Genomic DNA, 20,379 nt, shown 5'->3' with positions numbered 1-20,379 from the left:
AGAGTACTACGTGTCTAGACATTTTTTGCTTGTTAGAGAAACAAATGTTTCCTTTAAGCCTGAATAGTTGGCAGATGCAGGCTAACATCATACAGTACCGTGGTGGTAGACATCATGTATCCCTCTATCGAGAGAGAGCAAGTAATCAGATTATGATCATAGTGGACTGTGTGGCTAAATGACACTAATGTAGAATTCAAGGCATATTGATTTGTACTGTAATGAGAGAACAAAATGACTCTTAATGAAATCCATGTGTTTCGAGAGGCCCTTTCAGGGGAAATTGCTCCTGCCCCCTCTGTCCTTGATAGGCTGTAACCCCACTCTCCTGTCTGTAGGCCCCTCCCTGAAGAAGAGAAGCTCCTCCCTGACACGAGCTGGGGGGGGCAGAACGCCGACCCCCTCCAAGCTCGATAAGGGGACGTCAGACGACCAAGGTGGCTAGCATGAACAAAGTTTATATTTTTCTTGTCCTTGTCTGCATTACTTGGGCCTCCTCCTTTTGTAATAACAAGCACGCATCTCCTCCAACATTTGTCTGCTCATTCACTTACCTCTTATTCAGCTCCTAGTACTGATTTGTATGCGCAAGCTAGGGAGGTTTAGGCAGTTCAAGCTACTGTTGGTGCAGTGATTGTAAAATGCAGCAAGCTAGTGATTTAAAACTTCCAAACCAGCACTTGTCCCTTTCCTCCAGTCTTTCCTCCTCTCTCTATAGGTGTGTTCTTTTCCAGCCAACACTACACCCTCGACTGCCCCGAACTCCTGTGCCTTTGTCTGTCCCTGGTCTTTACCAGGGGTTCTCTCTGGTGCCTCGTGTCACTAACCCACCCTGCTCTTTCTCTTACAGATCTCTCCTGTATTGTTGCTCTCCTGCTGTGTTTAACGCCCAGCTAATCTTGTCTTAACCTCTCCCCTCCACCCTTCCCCCCCTCTCTCCCTCTCTCTCATTCCTTTGAGCTGCTAAGCACCAGGAATGGCTCCTAACTAACACAATGTTTTGTTTGTTGGTCACGTTGTGTTTGTTGTTTTGCCTGCAGATGCCGTTTGTAAGCATTGGATTTGACACATGGTCTCGTGTACCATGCTGTGTCTCGGTGCCATCCCACTGTAGCTCCTAGGGTTTAGAGAGCACTGAAATGGCCTCTGTCTGTGTTAACCACATCCCACTGCATCCAACATACTGTATGTCTGTGTTAACCATATCCCACTGCATCCAACATACTGTATGTCTGTGTTAACCATGTCCCACTGTATCCAACATACTGTATGTCTGTGTTAACCATGTCCCACTGTATCCATCATACTGTATGTCTGTGTTAACCATGTCCCACTGCATCCATCATACTGTATGTCAATGTGTTAACCATGTCCCACTGCATCCATCATACTGTATGTCAATGTGTTAACCATGTCCCACTGTATCCATCATACTGTATGTCAATGTGTTAACCATGTCCCACTGCATCCATCATACTGTATGTCTGTGTTAACCATGTCCCACTGCATCCATCATACTGTATGTCAATGTGTTAACCATGTCCCACTGCATCCATCATACTGTATGTCTGTGTTAACCATGTCCCACTGCATCCATCATACTGTATGTCAATGTGTTAACCATGTCCCACTGCATCCATCATACTGTATGTCAATGTGTTAACCATGTCCCACTGTATCATCATACTGTATGTCAATGTGTTAACCATGTCCCACTGTATCCAACATACTGTATGTCTGTGTTAACCATGTCCCACTGCATCCAACATACTGTATGTCAATGTGTTAACCATGTCCCACTGCATCCATCATACTGTATGTCAATGTGTTAACCATGTCCCACTGTATCCAACATACTGTATGTCTGTGTTAACCATGTCCCACTGTATCCAACATACTGTATGTCTGTGTTAACCATGTCCCACTGTATCCAACATACTGTATGTCTGTGTTAACCATGTCCCACTGCATCCAACATACTGTATGTCTGTGTTAACCATGTCCCACTGCATCCATCATACTGTATGTCAATGTGTTAACCATGTCCCACTGTATCCAACATACTGTATGTCAATGTGTTAACCATGTCCCACTGTATCCAACATACTGTATGTCAATGTGTTAACCATGTCCCACTGCATCCATCATACTGTATGTCAATGTGTTAACCATGTCCCACTGTATCCAACATACTGTATGTCTGTGTTAACCATGTCCCACTGCATCCATCATACTGTATGTCAATGTGTTAACCATGTCCACTGCATCCATCATACTGTATGTCAATGTGTTAACCATGTCCCACTGTATCAACATACTGTATGTCTGTGTTAACCATGTCCCACTGTATCCAACATACTGTATGTCTGTGTTAACCATGTCCCACTGCATCCAACATACTGTATGTCTGTGTTAACCATGTCCCACTGCATCCATCATACTGTATGTCAATGTGTTAACCATGTCCCACTGTATCCAACATACTGTATGTCTGTGTTAACCATGTCCCACTGCATCCATCATACTGTATGTCAATGTGTTAACCATGTCCCACTGCATCCATCATACTGTATGTCAATGTGTTAACCATGTCCCACTGTATCAACATACTGTATGTCTGTGTTAACCATGTCCCACTGTATCCAACATACTGTATGTCTGTGTTAACCATGTCCCACTGCATCCAACATACTGTATGTCTGTGTTAACCATGTCCCACTGCATCCATCATACTGTATGTCAATGTGTTAACCATGTCCCACTGTATCCAACATACTGTATGTCAATGTGTTAACCATGTCCCACTGCATCCAACATACTGTATGTCAATGTGTTAACCATGTCCCACTGTATCCAACATACTGTATGTCTGTGTTAACCATGTCCCACTGCATCCAACATACTGTATGTCAATGTGTTAACCATGTCCCACTGCATCCAACATACTGTATGCCAATTGTGTTAACCATGTCCCACTGTATCCAACATACTGTATGTCTTGTAGTAGTTGTTCAAAGTGACTGTATTTAGAGTATTCTCATTTACAGGGCAAATAGTTTCTCAGTGATATGAGATGCCATGAACTGTTAAACATCCTTTAGCCTTTTTTGTTTATCAACTCAAACTTTGAATCTCCCGTACTGAGAGGAATCCCACAACGAGCCATCCATGTCTATCCTTAACCTGGATCCTTTCACTAACCAGACAGGGAAAACTCTCCCATCCTCAACCGTTCCTAACCACGTTCCCTGGCCCACCCTGACCTCCAATCAGTCTGGAGCTTCACAGCTGGATCTGAAGAAGTTTAAGGGTCTGGCTCCATGCTTTAAGAGGCTGGCCCACTCTACGTCTAACATGAGTGTCTGCAACAGATGTCCCCTCTCTGTCAGGGAGCCTGAAGGAGGCCTCGACGCAAATCCCTTTATCCAAAGTGCCAAACGGGAATATAGAGCAACGGCCGATTTGTACTTTAACGTTTGTTGTTTATCGACCTTTGTTACTGGGATACTGGTCTTTCATAGGAACCAAGGGGGAACTGTAATCCTTCATTTTGTGAGATCAAGAGCTCTTGGTTTTTACTGTCAGACTCCAGGTATCCTGCTAATATGTACGCCACTGTCTATTCACATACAGTGCGTTCTGGAACTATTCAGACCCCTTGACTTATTCCATATTTTGTTAAGTTACAAACTTATTCAAAAATTGATTGGAGCAAAAATAGAATGTTTGTTTCATTCTGTTTCTACTTTTAAAAATGGTATTTATCACAAGTGCAATATTTAGATGTGTGTGTGTGGTCACACGCGTTCTATTATAAAGGCTGTCATGACTAACTGCAATATTAGTGTATTGTTTTTTTCTCAAGACTTGAGTGTCATTTGCAGTCAAGTCTAGGAAAAAAATAACATTGGATTGCTTTCTTTAATTTTTTTTTAGCTGTGAGCTAGGTTCACATTAACCACTTATTTTACACAAAGACTGCTCATGTAGATCATATTCTTTGTTGATTAGTTAGTTAAAGCCTGCATTTCTCCCTAGCAGGGATTTTCTTTTAATGTTTTGGTGCAAAAAAAAAAGTGTCACCTTTTTGGGCCCTCACCAGTTTGCATCCCTGAGGAAGAGTCTTGGTGGTTCCAAACTTCTTCCATTTAAGAATTCTGGAGGCCACTGTGTTCTTGGGGACCTTCAATGTTGTTGACATTTTTTAGTACTCTTCCCCAGATCTGTCTCTCGACACAATCCTGTCTCGGAGCTCTACGGACAATTCCTTCAATCTCATGGCTTGGTTTTTGCTCTGACATGAACTGTCTACTGTGGGACCTTAGACAGGTGTATGTGCCTTTCCAAATCATGTCCAATCAATTGAATTTATCAATTGAATTTACCACAAGTGGACTCCAACCAAGTTGTAGAAACATCGCAAGGATGATCAATGGAAACAGGATGCACCTGAGCTAATTTTTGCGTCTCATAGCAAAGGGTCTGAGTACTTACGTTAAGTTATTTCTGTTTTTATTTTTATATATTTGCGCACGCAAAAATCTACAAACCTGTTTTTGCTTTGTCATTATGGGGTATTGCGTGTAGATTCATTAGGAAATTGTTTTATTTAAGCCATTTAGAATAAGGCTGTAACAACAAAATGTGGAAAAAGTCCAGGGGTCTGAATACTTTACAAATGCGTAGTGGGCAGGGCCTAGGAGTTACCATCTTGGTTTGGCAATTTCAACGTAAGACTTTAAGTTCTTGTTCTTTCCAATACAAAACACTGCTATAGTCTGAACAGTAGAAACCACTTACTTTGAGCCCTTAACTTATCCTGTTTGTGGGCGGAGTTCACTAATACCCTTTTTACCCCACAGCATCCCCTCTGCACCAGGAACACACCTTGATTAAACCTCATTTGTAGTACTCTTCAGTTGCTTGACACTCGCTCTGGGTCTGTGTACCAATACTCTTTCCTGGTCTCCTTGTCTTCATTCCCACTGGGTGGAATTGGTGAAAGGACTAGGTTTCCTCAAGGACTCCCTTTAAGACTATTGAGACACAGCCTTGGTTTCTTATGTGGATTCTCTCCTGTGACTGGTTGAAATCATATGGTGACCCCCAAATCCCGCCCCCTTCTTTGTGTTGACCCACCCCCACTCGCCTCCTTCTTTTCTTCTTGTTTTGGCTTCTCCATTTTTTGTGGGGTTTGCCTTGTTCCGGCCGTGTAGCTCGCAAGCCCCTGGCGAGCCCCGTGGACGGAGGGTTCCTCAGTCGCCTTCTCATCCCCACCCAGGCCTCACTAGCTAGGAGCAAGAGCGCCGCAGCCCTGTCCGAAGGAGGTGAAGCCCCAGGTAACCCCCACAGAGGAGACCCCCTGTAGAGAGTGAGGACCCAGCAACGCACAGGGACCCACCCCACTGCTGAACCTCCATTATATCACTAGATACAGTATAAGATAATTCCACCTCAATCCACACCCCTGCCCCCATTACATCACCAGTTAATAGCTATAAAACACCCACCCAAAGTCCCTACTATGCCCCTAGCTGTATAGACATATCTCTCTAGTCCAGGTCCCTACTATGTTCCTAGTGGTATAGACATATATCTCTCTAGTCCAGGTTCCTAGTGGTATAGACATATATCTCTCTATCCCAGAGCCCTACTATGCCCCTAGCTGTATAGACATATATCTCTCTAGTCCAGGTCCCTACTATGTTCCTAGTGGTATAGACATATATCTCTCTAGCCCAGAGCCCTACTATGTCCCTAGCTGTATAGACATATATCTCTCTAGTCCAGAGCCCTACTATGTCCCTAGCTGTATAGACATATATCTCTCTAGCCCAGAGCCCTACTATGTCCCTAGCTGTATAGACATATATCTCTCTAGCCCAGAGCCCTACTATGTCCCTAGCTGTATAGACATGTATCTCTCTAGCCCAGAGCCCTACTATGTCCCTAGTGGTATAGACATATATCTCTCTAGCCCAGAGCCCTACTATGTCCCTAGTGGTATAGACATATATCTCTCTAGTCCAGGTCCCTACTATGTCCCTAGCTGTATAGACATATATCTCTCTAGCCCAGAGCCCTACTATGTCCCTAGCTGTATAGACATATATCTCTCTAGCCCAGGTCCCTGCTATGTCCCTAGCTGCATAGACGTATATCTCTAGCCCAGGTCCCTGCTATGTCCCTAGTGGTATAGACGTATATCTCTAGCCCAGGTCCCTGCTATGTCCCTAGTGGTATAGACGTATATCTCTAGCCCAGGTCCCTGTTATGTCCCTAGCTGTATAGACGTATCTCTCTAGCCTAGAGCCCTACTATGTCCCTAGCTGTATAGACATATATCTCTCTAGTCCAGGTCCCTACTATGTCCCTAGCGGTATAGACGTATATCTCTCTAGTCCAGGTCCCTACTATGTCCCTAGCTGTATAGACGTATATCTCTCTAGTCCAGGTCCCTACTATGTCCCTAGTGGTATAGACATATATCTCTCTAGCCCAGAGCCCTACTATGTCCCTAGCTGTATAGACGTATATCTCTCTAGCCCAGAGCCCTACTATGTCCCTAGCTGTATAGACGTATATCTCTAGCCCAGGTCCCTACTATGTCCCTAGCTGTATAGACGTATATCTCTAGCCCAGGTCCCTGCTATGTCCCTAGCTGCATAGACGTATATCTCTAGCCCAGGTCCCTGCTATGTCCCTAGCTGCATAGACGTATATCTCTAGCCCAGGTCCCTGCTATGTCCCTAGTGGTATAGACGTATATCTCTAGCCCAGGTCCCTGCTATGTCCCTAGCTGCATAGACGTATATCTCTAGCCCAGGTCCCTGCTATGTCCCTAGTGGTATAGACGTATATCTCTAGCCCAGGTCCCTGCTATGTCCCTAGTGGTATAGACGTATATCTCTAGCCCAGGTCCCTGTTATGTCCCTAGCTGTATAGACGTATATCTCTAGCCCAGGTCCCTGCTACTGGCTAGGCAAATCCTTAGAAGAAAACCGGCCCTTTCCTGGTAAAACATTTTTTCTGGTGGTTGTCCAGCCGTGTCTAAAGGCTGTAGTCGAGGAGCCGTGTCTAAAGGCTGTAGTCGAGGAGCCGTGTCTAAAGGCTGTAGTCGAGGAGCCGTGTCTAAAGGCTGTAGTCGAGGAGCCGTGTCTAAAGGCTGTAGTCGAGGAGCCGTGTCTAAAGGCTGTAGTCGAGGAGCCGTGTCTAAAGGCTGTAGTCGAGGAGCCGTGTCTAAAGGCTGTAGTCGAGGAGCCGTGTCTAAAGGCTGTAGTCGAGGAGCCGTGTCTAAAGGCTGTAGTCGAGGAGCCGTGTCTAAAGGCTGTAGTCGAGGAGCCGTGTCTAAAGGCTGTAGTCCTAAAGGCTGTAGTCCAGCCGTGGCTATATTACTGTTGATGGGGCCTGCTTGCTCAGGGGTTAATGTCTTGAACAGAATGTGCTATCCAGTAAAAGTACACTTGAGATCACAAAGTTGTGCATACATATGTAGATGGGCGCCACACATACAGGTGCAGGATCTGCTCACATGCACTCACAGCTCAGACACAATTGGCTGGGGTGTGTGTGTAGAGTCTTGTCTGGGAGCTGGTTCAGTGTCTGAGGAGCCTTGGGAATCAGAGTTCATGCTGGGTGGCTTTGCACTAAGCTACTTTCTTGTGGGCCCAGTGCAGCGCGCAGCTGGTTGCCTAAGAGATTGAGTGTTTGTGCTGGTAACTGGTCAATGAACCCAGGGAGCTGGAGACTTGCTAGACGGTATTAAGAACTAGGGTCTCAAACCACAGACCAGCAGCTTACACTGACTCTGTATGAAAGACTTAATCATTAGCACCCTTCTAGAGGGGCTAGCTACTGGAATACGCAGGGTTGTGGCTGACGTACATCATTCTCTGTGAAGGATTTGTCCTATTCAACTTTTGGGTTTTTAATTTGGATTGGATTCAAGCTGGATATAATATTGTGTGTGGCATTGGCATACTAGACTAAGCCCCTAAAACTCTTGTCTTTTAAAAAACAGAAAATGCTAGAAAGCCTGAAATGACCAGATGAAACAAATAATATGATTGAATAGGGACGGGAATATTATCACAATACGTAGGTGCCGATACGATATACAGTATATTGTGATTTTCACCATTCTATATGTATTGTGATTCGATATTCCAAACATTTTGCTCACCATATGTCTGCTGCAGATTCAAGCGAGCCATGAGAAAACGAGTTTTGATCAGTCATGGAAATAAAAGTGATGAAAACAATTTGGCTCAAAAAAATATATATACTGGAGTTTTGGTGCACGTCCAGCCATTAGAGCAAAATTATTGTGACATTGTCAAAAACAATATTGCTATATATCTCTCGCTCTGTCTAAATGTATAACCCGACATGTAACTACCAATTCTTTTCCCACCCATCACCATGAATGAATACTAGAAATGAATGCACTCCTCCAGCGTGCTTGAGCGTTGCTATTGGATAGTGATGGTTTAGGGTGTTTATAGACTAATGTGTGTGAGCGCTGCCAGCGTTTTCTGCTTTGATGTGATGATTTTGTGAAGGTGGTGGGTTGTATGTGCGCTGTGTTCAGCGTCTGCTGTGGCGATGTGCTCATTGCCGTGTTGTGTCGATGTGTTTTGCTATGAGCAGCACCGGAGCTTTGGCACCAATCAGGGGATGCCAGTCTGTCTGTCCTTGCCTCTCTCTGGCTCCACCCTCCAGCCCTTCCACTTCCAGTTTATCCCCAATGCTTCAACAACCAACTGCGTGTGCGTGCTACCATAATCTAACAATAGGTTGTTTTGTGCTCTTATCCCCCAAACCATTGTCTTCCTCTCTTTCTACTCTCTCTTTCTCTCCATCGCTCTCTTTTTCCCCCATGCCTCTGCTTTGCTCACCCAACTCGGCTGCTTCTACCCGTGCTCCCATTGGCTGGTTTCCCTGCGCTACGATGACTGTGTCCTTTACCAGAGTGTCACCTGTGTCCTCGTTCAGCCTCGTCCAGCCCCCTGCACCTGATGCAGCGAGGACCTGTGCGCAGCCGCAGCATCGACCGGCAGAAGAGCACCACCCTGCCCACCTCGGCCTCGGCAGACCAACTGAACCCCTCACTGGTGAGACGTCATGAATCTAGAAGACATAGAATTAGCATTGATAGAATGGACAAATGGAAGACACCGAATTAGTGGAGTGGTGCAAACGTAGAGCACTTAGAACTAATGTGTTCATGTGCATGATGACAACCTGTTAACTTCTTGGTGCACCCATCCCGTTAGCGGGATCATTTTCATCAACATCCGCTGAATTGCAGAACGCCAAATTAAATTACAATTATTTTTTTTCATGAATTCGCAATATAGCAGAACACAGCTTAGCTTGATGTTAATCCACCTGGCGTGTCAGATTTCAAAAAAGCTTTTCGGCGAAAGCTATCCAAGCGTTTATGTTAGGACATCTCTCTCAGCAGACAAAACATTACAAACAGCTAGCAGCAAATGAATCTCTTACCTTTGATCTTCGGATGTTTGCACTCACGAGACTCCCAGTTACACAATAAATGTTCCTTTTGTTCCATAAAGATTATTTTTCAATCCAAAAACCTCCATTTGGTTGGCGCGTTATGTTCAGAAATCCACAGGCTCGAGCGGTCACAACGGAGCAGACAAATTCCAAATAGTATCCGTAAAGTTCGTAGAAACATGTCAGTTTTTTAATAATCAATCCTCAGGTTGTTTTTACAATAAATAATCGATAATATTTCAACCGGACTGTAGCTTTCTCAATAGCGGTGAGAGAGAAAATGTCTGTTCCAAGCTGCTCGCGCATGCAAAACACCGCTGGCACCCAGCCTTCCACTGACGCGATGTGATCTTTCTTGCTCATTTTTCAGAATAAAAGCCTGAAACTATGTCTAAAGACTGTTCACACCATGTGGAAACCATAGGAAAAGGAATCTGGTTGATATCCCTTTAAATGGAGGGAAGGCATGCAATGGAACAGAGGTTTTAGGAAAAACAGCACTTCCTGGTTGGATTTTCCTCAGGTTTTCGCCTGCAATATCAGTTCTGTTATAATCACAGACAATATTTTGACAGTTTTGGAAACTTTAGAGTTTTCTATCCTAATCTGACAATTATATGCATATTCTAGATTCTGGGCCTGAGAAATAGGCAGTTTAATTTGGGTACGTTTTTCATCCAAACATCAAAATACTGCCCCCTACACTCTAGGTTAATGGGGAGTGATTAGGTTTCAATTTTAGCGACTTAGCAGTCGGCTATGCATGCATAGTTTTTGTGTTCTTAGCAAGTACAGTCCCCTCCCAGGTCATCAAAAATAAATGAAGGAGACAGTGGAAATGTAGATCATGTAAAGGTGTGTGGGTTGTCTTTCCCAGAAGCCCTTTGGACACCAGGATTTAGTTACAGGAACATGGTGATAACACTCTCGCCAAACCTGCAATGATGTTGGACAAAATAACCCCAGTATACAAATGTCACTCAGTTATATGCGTACATCCTCTATAATTTGCCAGTCAAAGCAGCCCTGTGTGTTATCCATCCATGATACTGAGCTGTTTGCTCAGAATCCCACTGCTCTCTCACGACTCGGACAAGTCGGAATTACATTGAATACCTTCATTGTCCATTGGGGAGAAGACCATTGTTCACTAGAGAAATGCTTCTTTCACTCTTGTTGCATTAGAGATGTTTACCAAACAATTCAGTAAGACGAGGATGCCACTACTGCATTCAAGTGTTTTAGCCCCCAAGTAGGTTCATTGGGCATTAGCAGCGTCATGTTAGCCTCGAGACATGTTCCATGCAGCCTGAGGCAAGCTTTGATTCGTTCAGTGTCCTCCACTGCCTGGCTCTCTCGCCCTCTGTCCTTTCTCCATGGTCCTCCATGGATATGAAGGAGCGCCTTTGTCACAGACAGACAAAGGAGCCCACAACAGGCTGAGTACAGTTGGAGTGGCTGGCTGTGGCTGGTTCAGGCCATGCAGAGCAGGACAGACAGACGGCGCAGGCAACACCCTGGGCCTATCAAATCAAATTGTATTTGTCACATGAGCCGAATACAACAGGTATAGATAGATCTTACAGTGAAATGCTTACTTACAAGCCCTTAACCAACAATGCAGTTTTAAGAAAATGTGTAAGTCGCTCTGGATAAGAGCATCTGCTAAATGACTTAAATGTAAATGTAAGAAAAGTAAGTGGTAAGTAAAAAAAATAATTAAATAACAAATCATTAGAGCAGCAGTAAAATAACAGTAGCAAGGCTATATACAAGGGGGTACCGGTACAGAGTCAATGTAATATGTACATGTACAGTAGGTGGAGTTATTAAAGTGACTATGCATAGATGGTAAGAGTAGCAGTGGTGTAAAAGAGGGTAGCCCTTTGAGCTGTTCAGGAGTCTTAACGCTTGGGGGTAGAAGCTGTTAAGAAGCCTTTTGGACGTGGCGCTCCGGTACCGCTGTGCGGTAGCAGAGAGAACACTCTGACTAGGGTGGCGGGAGTCTTTGACAATTTTTAGGGCCTTCCTCTGACACTGCCTGGTATAAAGGTCCTGGATGGCAGGAATCTTGGCCCCAGTGATGTACTGGTGCGTTCGCACTACACTCTGTAATGCCTTGCGGTCGGAGGCTGAGCAGTTGCCGTACCAGGCAGTGAAGCAACCAGTCAGAATGCTCTCAATGGTGCAGCTGTAGAACTGTTTGAGGATCTGAGGACCCATGCCAAATCTTTTCAGTCTCCTGAGGGGGAATAGGTTTTTTGTGCCCTCTTCACAACTGTCTTGGTGTGCTTGGACCATGTTAGTTTGTTGGTGTTGTTGTGGACACCAAGGAAGTTGAAGCTCTCGACCTGCTCCTTTACAGCCCTATCGATGAGAATGGGGGTGTGCTCGGTCCTCCTTTTTCCTGTAGTCCACAATCCTCTCCTTTGTCTTGATCACGTTGAGGGATAGGTTGTTATCCTGGCACCACACGGCCAGGTCTCTGACCTCCTCCCTATAGGCTGTCTCATCATTGTCGGTGATCAGGCCTACCACTGTTGTCCTTGCAGTCATGAGTGAACAGGGAGTGCGGGACTGAGCATGCCCCAAATATTGAGGATCAGCGTCGCAGATGTTACCTACCCTTACCACCTGGGGGCAGCCAGTCAGGAAGTCCAGGATCCAGTTGCAGAGGGAGGTGTTTAGTCCCAGTGTCCTTAGCTTAGTGATGTGCTTTTAAGAGCACTATGGTGTTGAACGCTGAGCTGTAGTCAATGAATAGCATTCTCACGTAGGTGTTCCTTTTGTCCAGGTGGGAAAGGGCAGTGGGGAGTGCAATAGAGTGCATCATCTGTGGATCTGTTGGGTGGTATGCAAATTGAAGTGGGTCTTTGGTTTCTAGGATAATGGTGTTGATGTGAGCCATGACCTGCCTTTCAAAGCACTTCATGGCTGCAGACGTGAGGGCTACGGGTCGGTAGTCATTAAGGCAGGTTACCTTAGTGTTCTTGGGCACAGGGACTATGGTGGTCTGATTGAAACATGTTGGTATTACAGACTGTCAGGGACAGGTTGAAAATGTCAGTGAAGGCACTTGCCAGTTGGTTAGCGCATGCTTGGAAATCACGTCCTGGTAATCCATCTGGCCCTGCGGCCTTGTGAATGTTGACCTGTTTAAAGATGTACTTCTCCTTAATGCAACCACTGTGTCAGAGTTTAAAAAAATAAAATAATAATATGCATATCTTAACTTCTGGGCCTGAGTAGCAGGCAGTTTTCTCTGGGTACCTTATTCATCCAAGCTACTCAATACTGCCCCCCAGCCATAAGAAGTTAAAGGTCTTGCTCACATTTGCCAGCCCTGCCACATCCGACGAGCGTCGGAGCCGGTGTAGTACGATTCAATGTTAGTCCTGTATTGACTCTTTGCCTGTTTGATGGTTTGTCAGAAGACGTAACAGGATTTCTTATAAGCATCCTTGTTAGAATCCCGCTCCTTGGATGCGGCAGCTCTGCCCTGTAGCTCAATGCGGATGTTGCCTGTAATCCATGGCTTCTGGTTGGGGTATGTATTAGAGGTCGACTGATAATGATTTTTCAACGCCGATACCGATTATTGGAGGACCAAAAAAAACCGATACCGAAATCGTCCGATTTCAACAACAAAAAACACAATGTTTTTTTTTACATTTATTTGTAATAATGACAATTACATTGTCATTATTATAACAGGAATATTTAGACTTATGGATGCCATCCGATAAAATACGGAACGGTACCGTATTTCACTGAAATAATAAACGTTTTGTTTTCTGAATGATAGTTTGCGGATTCGACCATTTGAATGACCTAAGGCTCCTATTTCTGTGTGTTATTATGTTATAATTAAGTCTATGATTTGATAGAGCAGTCTGACTGAGCGATGGTAGGCACCAGCAGGCTCGTAAACATTCATTCAAACAGCATTTTCATGCGTTTTGCCAGCAGCTCTTCGCAATGCTTCAAGCATTGTGCTGTTTGTGACTTAAAGCCCATCAACTCCCGAGATTAGGCTGGTGTAACCGATGTGAAATGGCTAGCTAGTTAGTGAGGTGCGCGCTAATAGCGTTTCAAACGTCACTCGCTCTGAGACTTGGAGTAGTTGTTCCCCTTGCTCTGCATGGGTAACGCTGCATCGAGGGTGGCTGTTGTCGATGTTTCCCTGGTTTGAGCCCAGGTAGTGGCGAGGAGAGGGATGGAAGCTATACTGTTACACTGGCAATACTAAAGTGCCTATAAGAACATCCAATAGTCAAAGGTATATGAAATACAAATTGTATAGTGAGAAATAGTCCTGTAATTCCTATAATAACTACAACCTAAAACCTTACCTGGGAATATTGAAGACTCATGTTAAAAGGAACCACCAGCTTTCATATGTTCTCATGTTCTGAGCAAGGAACTTAAACGTTAGCTTTCTTACATGGCGCATATTGCACTTTTACTTTTTTCTCCAACACTTTGTTTTTGCATTATTTAAACCAAATTGAACATGTTTCATTATTTGAGGCTAAATTGATTTTATTGATGTATTATATTAAGTTAAAATAAGTGTTAATTCAGTAGTGTTGTAATTGTCATTATTACAAATACATTTATTATTCAGTGTCTGTTTTTTTTGGTCCTCCAATAATCGGTATCGGCGTTGAAAAATCATAATCGGTCGACCTCTAGTCAACAGATTGTTTTTTTTATAAGATAAGTTTAATGCAAGCTAGCAACTTACCATGGCTCTTCGCTGCCTGCACTCGCATAACAGGTGGTCAGCCTGGCACGCAATCTTATCGTGAATTGCAACATAATCGGGCGATAATCGGCGTCCAAAAATGCCGATTTACTGATTGAAATTGGTCCTAAATAATCAGCCATTCCGATTAATCGGTCGACCTCTAATTTCTACCCCACTAGAAGCAAACAGTTTAGAAATAAATTCACCCTGCTCTTTTACTAAGCAGTGTTCAGATAAACCCTGCTTAAATAGTTATAGCTGTACACACACACCTCCTAAGTTTGGCATGCATGTCAGTTTACGTGTGTGACCCTCTGTGTTACCAGGTGTGGGTGTCCTTGCTGTGCCGGTCAGCATACCCCTCTTGTGGTACGGGCTTTTTATAAATGGATATATTTGAATCAGATTTGCCCACACCTGTGATGTTATTTAAAGCCTGCTGTGTGCTGCAGTAGGGGGGGGGACACTCTGAGACCACATGGGGAGACTGTCTGTGTCATGGATCAAGTGCTATCTGGTCATTCCATGTTATCCATCCACTTCTACTGGTTCACTGTATTCTCATGAAGGGTTGCTGTTCTAGTGTTAATCCAACGTGTTATTTTAAGGATACCCTAGCCGGATGACGTAATGGACTGAATTGCCTCTCTCTTTGTGGAACGACAGAAGGAGAAACGGTTCTCGTCGCCCGGAGGGAAGCGCCCCGCCTCGCCCTCCAACATCGCGGGACGCCACCGCTCGCCCTCCCCTGCCACCCTCCCCGCCAGCAAAAGAACCCCCTCACCCAGTGCAGCAAAGTAAGACATCACAGCTCTCCCCCAGAAAATGTGTTAACAATATTGGATATTAAACAATATTAGATGTTTCTTGTTTAATTGTGTACTATGAAATAGTTTAGATTTGTTGGATAGTTGATAAAACTGTCAAATCTTGTCTCCCCTCTACAGGCAAAGCCCCCGTAACCGTCCCCCGTCACCCCGGAGGTACCAAACATCGCCCCCCGTCCCCTCAACCCATTTCGGCCAAGCCCCCATCCCCTCAGCCCAGCTCGGCCAAGCCACCACCCATCCAGAGACCGGCCCTCACCCCGACCGCCCCCCCACCCTGCGGAAGAAAGACTCCAAGCCAAAGGACCTGTGTCCCATCCAGGCTGTGGCCCCCCAGTCCCCAGAGCCCCCCCAGACCAGCTCAACACCGACTCCTGCTCCCACATCCTCCACTAAGACCAAAGACAAGGACGGTGAGCAAAGAGAACCTACAACCTCACTGAGATGGCCTTTCTCTCTGAGCTGAGTTAGCTATTTCCATCTGTTAGTACCACAGTCATGACATAAGGCTGAAATCTCACTTAAGTAAGGACTTTGCCGAGCTCAGATTAATCAAGAACCAACGCTGACAATCTGTCTTCTGAGACTCACTTTCTTCGAATAAGGAGAGAGGGAGCCTATACTGTAAGCCTCTGAGGCAATGTGTTGGAAACCCTGTATTGTATTACTGAGTTCCCATAAAGAGCATCAGCCTCTGCTCTGTCCTCTATCCGGATGTATCTAAATGATTTATGGCAGTGATCATCAACTAGATTCAGCAGCATATTTATTTTGTTGAGTAGATTTATCGGGGGCCAGAACATAATTATAAATTATTTGTAGACTGCAAATTGACCGCAAGAAGCCCAAACAGATATAATATGATCTCTGTTATACGTGGAAATACTTTCCCAAATTAAATTAACTTGGACCTGATTTCCTGGTATAAAAAATATATACATATGTCCAACAGAGGGCCAAATAAAAACCCGTGGCCTGCCAGTTGGGGAACCCTGATCTGTGGCTTAATAGCTGTTTCAACACAGTGTGTTAGTGGGCTCCTGTGCGGTTCATTAGCAAGGGAAAGGGACATGGCAGCCCCAGCAGCAGCTTAGTGTGGAGCTGTAAATGCTCTGTGAACCAGCTGTAGTTCCATGCTGTTAGCCCTAGAGGTCTAGTACCCCCTTCTGGTTGGAGTCCTGTACTACTACTGTATAACTCATTAGGAGATAGTTAACCTCTTACCTCTACCTGGGACGCTTGCGTCCCAACTAGAGCTCTGGAAATGCAAATGCGCTACGCTAAATGCTAATAGTATTAGTTAAAACTCAAAAGTTCATTAAAATACACATGCAGGGTATCAAATTAAAGCTACACTCGTTGTGAATCCAGGCAACAAGTCAGATTTTTAAAATGCTTTTCGGCGACAGCATGAGAAGCTATTATCTGATAGCATGCACCAATACACTACAACAGAAAAGCACAGCAGGGGACGTAAACAAAATAATTAGCATTTCGGCGTTACACAAACCGCACAATAAAATAGAAAACAGTCATTACCTTTCACCATCTTCTTTGTTGGCACTCCTAGATGTCCCATAAACACTATTGGGTCTTTATTTCGATTAAATCGGGCCATATAAAGCCAAGATATCGTTATATGTAGACTGTGTGATAAGCGGAAAAAAACAGCGATTTCACAACGTAACGTCATTTTTAAAATTCAAAAGTAGACGATAAACTTTCACAAAACACTTGAAATACGTTTGTAATGCTACTTTAGGTCTTAGTAAACGTTAATAAGCGATAAAAATCATCCGTGGCGATGTACATATCATTAGCTGTCGTCTTGGAAAAAATTTCAGGAGAGAGCTCTTCCGGAATGATCTGGGCGGAGACCGGAGGTACGTCGTGCCCCTCTTTCGGTTCAACCAAGAATCAAAGAGGATTAAATTCATAAGATACTCGACTACATGGGGATGCTGTGGGAGTTGAATGCTCGGTCTTATCTAATTCGGCTCACTGTTAACAATTGCTGGAAGTGGCGCAAGGATATATATTTCCATTTTCTGTGATCAGGTTTTCCTGCGCTTTCCGATGTAACGCACGTTATGTAATAGCCACAGTCGTGATTTAACCAGTTTTAAAAACGTCCGAGGGTTTCCTATACACACATTCTAACCATATGAACGTACTATATTCCTGGCATGAGTAGCAGGGCGCTGAAATGTTGCGCGATTTTTAACAAAATGTTCAAAAAAGTAGAGGGTAGGAGCAACTAGTTAAGGAGAGGGTTAATGGATTGTGTGTGTGTGCGCTGAAGGCCCTCACTGCTCCCAATGGGACTGTCTTTCGAATTTGTGTGTAGCTATGTTTGCTAGCTAGCTACGTTTGTTAGCTAGATAGCCAGCCAGCCCATAGAGAGAACATTGCATTGTGGATTTTGTAGTCGACTTGAGCTGCAACCGATATCCACAACAATTCTCCTTGTTGCTACCAGCCTTCATTATAATGCCGAAATGAAACATTTGTTCACAAGAAATATTGTTCTCACATGTTAGTGTTATTTAACACTCTAAATTAAAGCAATGGTTTTGGATGGATTTTTCCTTTTAATGAAACAATACATTTCCTAACCTCCTGTGTGGCTCCTATCGGTCTCTCAGAGAAGTCCATGGCAGGCACCAACTCTGCAGCCGAGGCCGCCATGATCCTTGCCGAGAACCGCCGTCTGGCACGGGAGAAGAAAGAGAGAGAAGAGGCACTCCGAGTACTGAGAGAGGAGGAGGAGAAGTAAGGAGGCATGCTGCTAGAACACTTTCAGGTGGTCTCCATCTTTCTGTGGGGGGGGCATTGACCTTTCATATCCTATCTACAGGCTGAGGAAGGAGGAGGAGAAACGCTTGGCCGAGGAGGCACGGTTGAAACGCCTGGAGGAGGAGAGGAGGCTAGCGGAGGAGAAGAAGAAAAAGGAGGAGGAGGACGCTCTCATGGCCGAGGCAGACCGAGAGAGACTGGAGGCTGAGGAGGCCGGGAGACAGGCTGAGCTACAGAAAGAGGTAGGGACACACACATTGACAGTGTTGTTGATGTCATTTTATAGTTTGATTGGTTGCTTGTGATTGACCACCTGTTTGTCCAATCGCAGCGTGAAGAGGCGGAGGCTCAGGCTGCAATTGATGCAGAGAAGGTCCGCATTGAGAGGGAGAGGGTAATGGCCCAGAACCATAAGGAACGCATGGAGAGGAAGAAGGTGGGTGGAGAATCACCATCACATCATGCATGCTTGATCATACACACTGCATGCGTTGACTGGATGTTTCAGTAACCTGTTCACCATGCTCACTCAGTGAAAATAGCACCTGCATCCACTCCCTGTATACCAACACTTGAATGTAAAGGCAGCCCAACCATTTTATAACTTGTTTTACATTGAGCATGTCTGCAGGGTGTAATTTGCCAGATTGTTCACGTGAATCTCACTGTTGCTTTTCGACTTGCAGAGAATTGAGGAGATCATGAAGAGAACCAGAAAAGGAGACCAAGAAAAGGTGAGTTCACATTTCTCAAGCTCTGATATCTCCATGGGAAACTGTGCTTTCCATAATAGCCAAATCAGCTGGATTAAAACATCCAGTAATCCTCCCACATACTAGTTGATACATATTTTAACTGGCGCTCTGTCCATGTGTCCTGTGTAGGGAGGAGATGATGATGATGATGAGGAGGATGAGGATGAGAGACATACAGGATGAAGAGGGAGAGGAGGAGGGCGAAGAAGAAACCAACTGTGTCGAAACCAAGGGTAACTGTCCTCACTTAACCATCCCTTTGACACAACGGTGTGTGTGTGTGAGACAGCTGGGCAGTATGGGCAAAAATCCCATAAATGGACTGAGTTATAGCATTCAAATGTTTAAACAAAGTTGGGATCCTTATCATTACTTTTTATACCAAATTTAAATCACAATGCAGTTATCATATTATTATAACATATTGTTTTCTGTGTTATAGCCTAACTAGATGGTTGGCTATGAAGGCCTGGGGAATGTTGTCCTTTCAATAAAAACAGTGGAAGGGGCCAACGTTAGCCTACTTTGGTGAATTTGCAAGGCAAGAAAATCAAGACATTGTGAGACACAGATTTCCTAGACATTCTTTCTGCCTGCCCCCTCGTCCCTCTCTCTTACCCTGGCTCGCCCTGCTCTTGGCCAGAGTTCTGTATATGATGATGAGACACTCATGTCTCCACCCTAACAATGGGAATTGTTGTCCCAAAGGCGGGAAAGCAGGTGACAAGCTCAGGTCCAAATTAAATAAGACCTTTTTGGACAGATTTTGGCAAGAGTGAAACCTCTTGCTTTGCCGCTTCCTCTCTTTGCTAATGATGCTAGTGTGTGTGTGTTCAGTCTTCGGTCTTTTGCATGTAGAATATCCTAGCCAGGGCCTCCCATGTGGCGCAGTGGTCTAAGGCACTGCATCTCAGTGCTAGCTGTGCCACCAGAGACTCTGGGTTCGAGCCCAGGCTCTGTCGCAGCCGGCCGCGACCAGGAGGTCCATGGGGCGACGCACAATTGGCCTAGCGTCGTCCGGGTTAGGGAGGGGTTGGCCGGTAGGGATATCTGGTCTCATCGCACACTAGCGACTCCTGTGGCGGGCCGGGCGCAGTGCACGCTAACCAGGTTGCCAGGTGCACGGTGTTTCCTCCGACACATTGGTGCGGCTGGCTTCCTGGTTGGATGCGCGCTGTGTAAAGAAGCAAGCCATGAAATTGCAAGCCATGAAATTGTGGGATACAGCTTTTGATTGCCGATAGATAGGCCTAGTGCACGGTTCTGACTGTATGGTGGCTGACCTGCTTATACTGATAGATAGGCCTAGTGCACGGTTCTGACTGTATGGTGGCTGACCTGCTTATACTGATAGATAGGCCTAGTGCACGGTTCTGACTGTATGGTGGCTGACCTGCTTATACTGATAGATAGGCCTAGTGCACGGTTCTGACTGTATGGTGGCTGACCTGCTTATACTGATAGATAGGCCTAGTGCACGGTGCTGACCTGGCTATACTGATAGATAGTCAGAACCGTGCACAAGGCCTGTCTGTCTGGTGGCTGACCTGCCTATACTGATAGGCCTAGTACACATTCTGACTGTCTGGTGGCTGACCTGCCTATACTGATAGATAGGCCTAGTACACATTCTGACTGTCTGGTGGCTGACCTGCCTATACTGATAGGCCTAGTGCACGGTTATGACTGTCTGGTGGCTGACCTGCCTATACTGATAGATTGTTGTGAATTG

General features: G+C 45.0%; 1 pseudogene; it reads left to right on the top strand.

The window, feature by feature from the left end:
* Nucleotides 1–20,379, top strand: part of LOC115129392 (ensconsin-like) — a 49,640-nt pseudogene that overhangs the window by 24,918 nt on the left and 4,343 nt on the right.

The sequence above is a fragment of the Oncorhynchus nerka genome, linkage group LG5, assembly GCF_034236695.1.
Source record: "Oncorhynchus nerka isolate Pitt River linkage group LG5, Oner_Uvic_2.0, whole genome shotgun sequence".
Taxonomy (NCBI): Eukaryota; Metazoa; Chordata; class Actinopteri; order Salmoniformes; family Salmonidae; genus Oncorhynchus; species Oncorhynchus nerka.
Note: the sequence above shows the minus strand (reverse complement) of the source record. Positions and strands in the feature narration are given on the sequence as shown.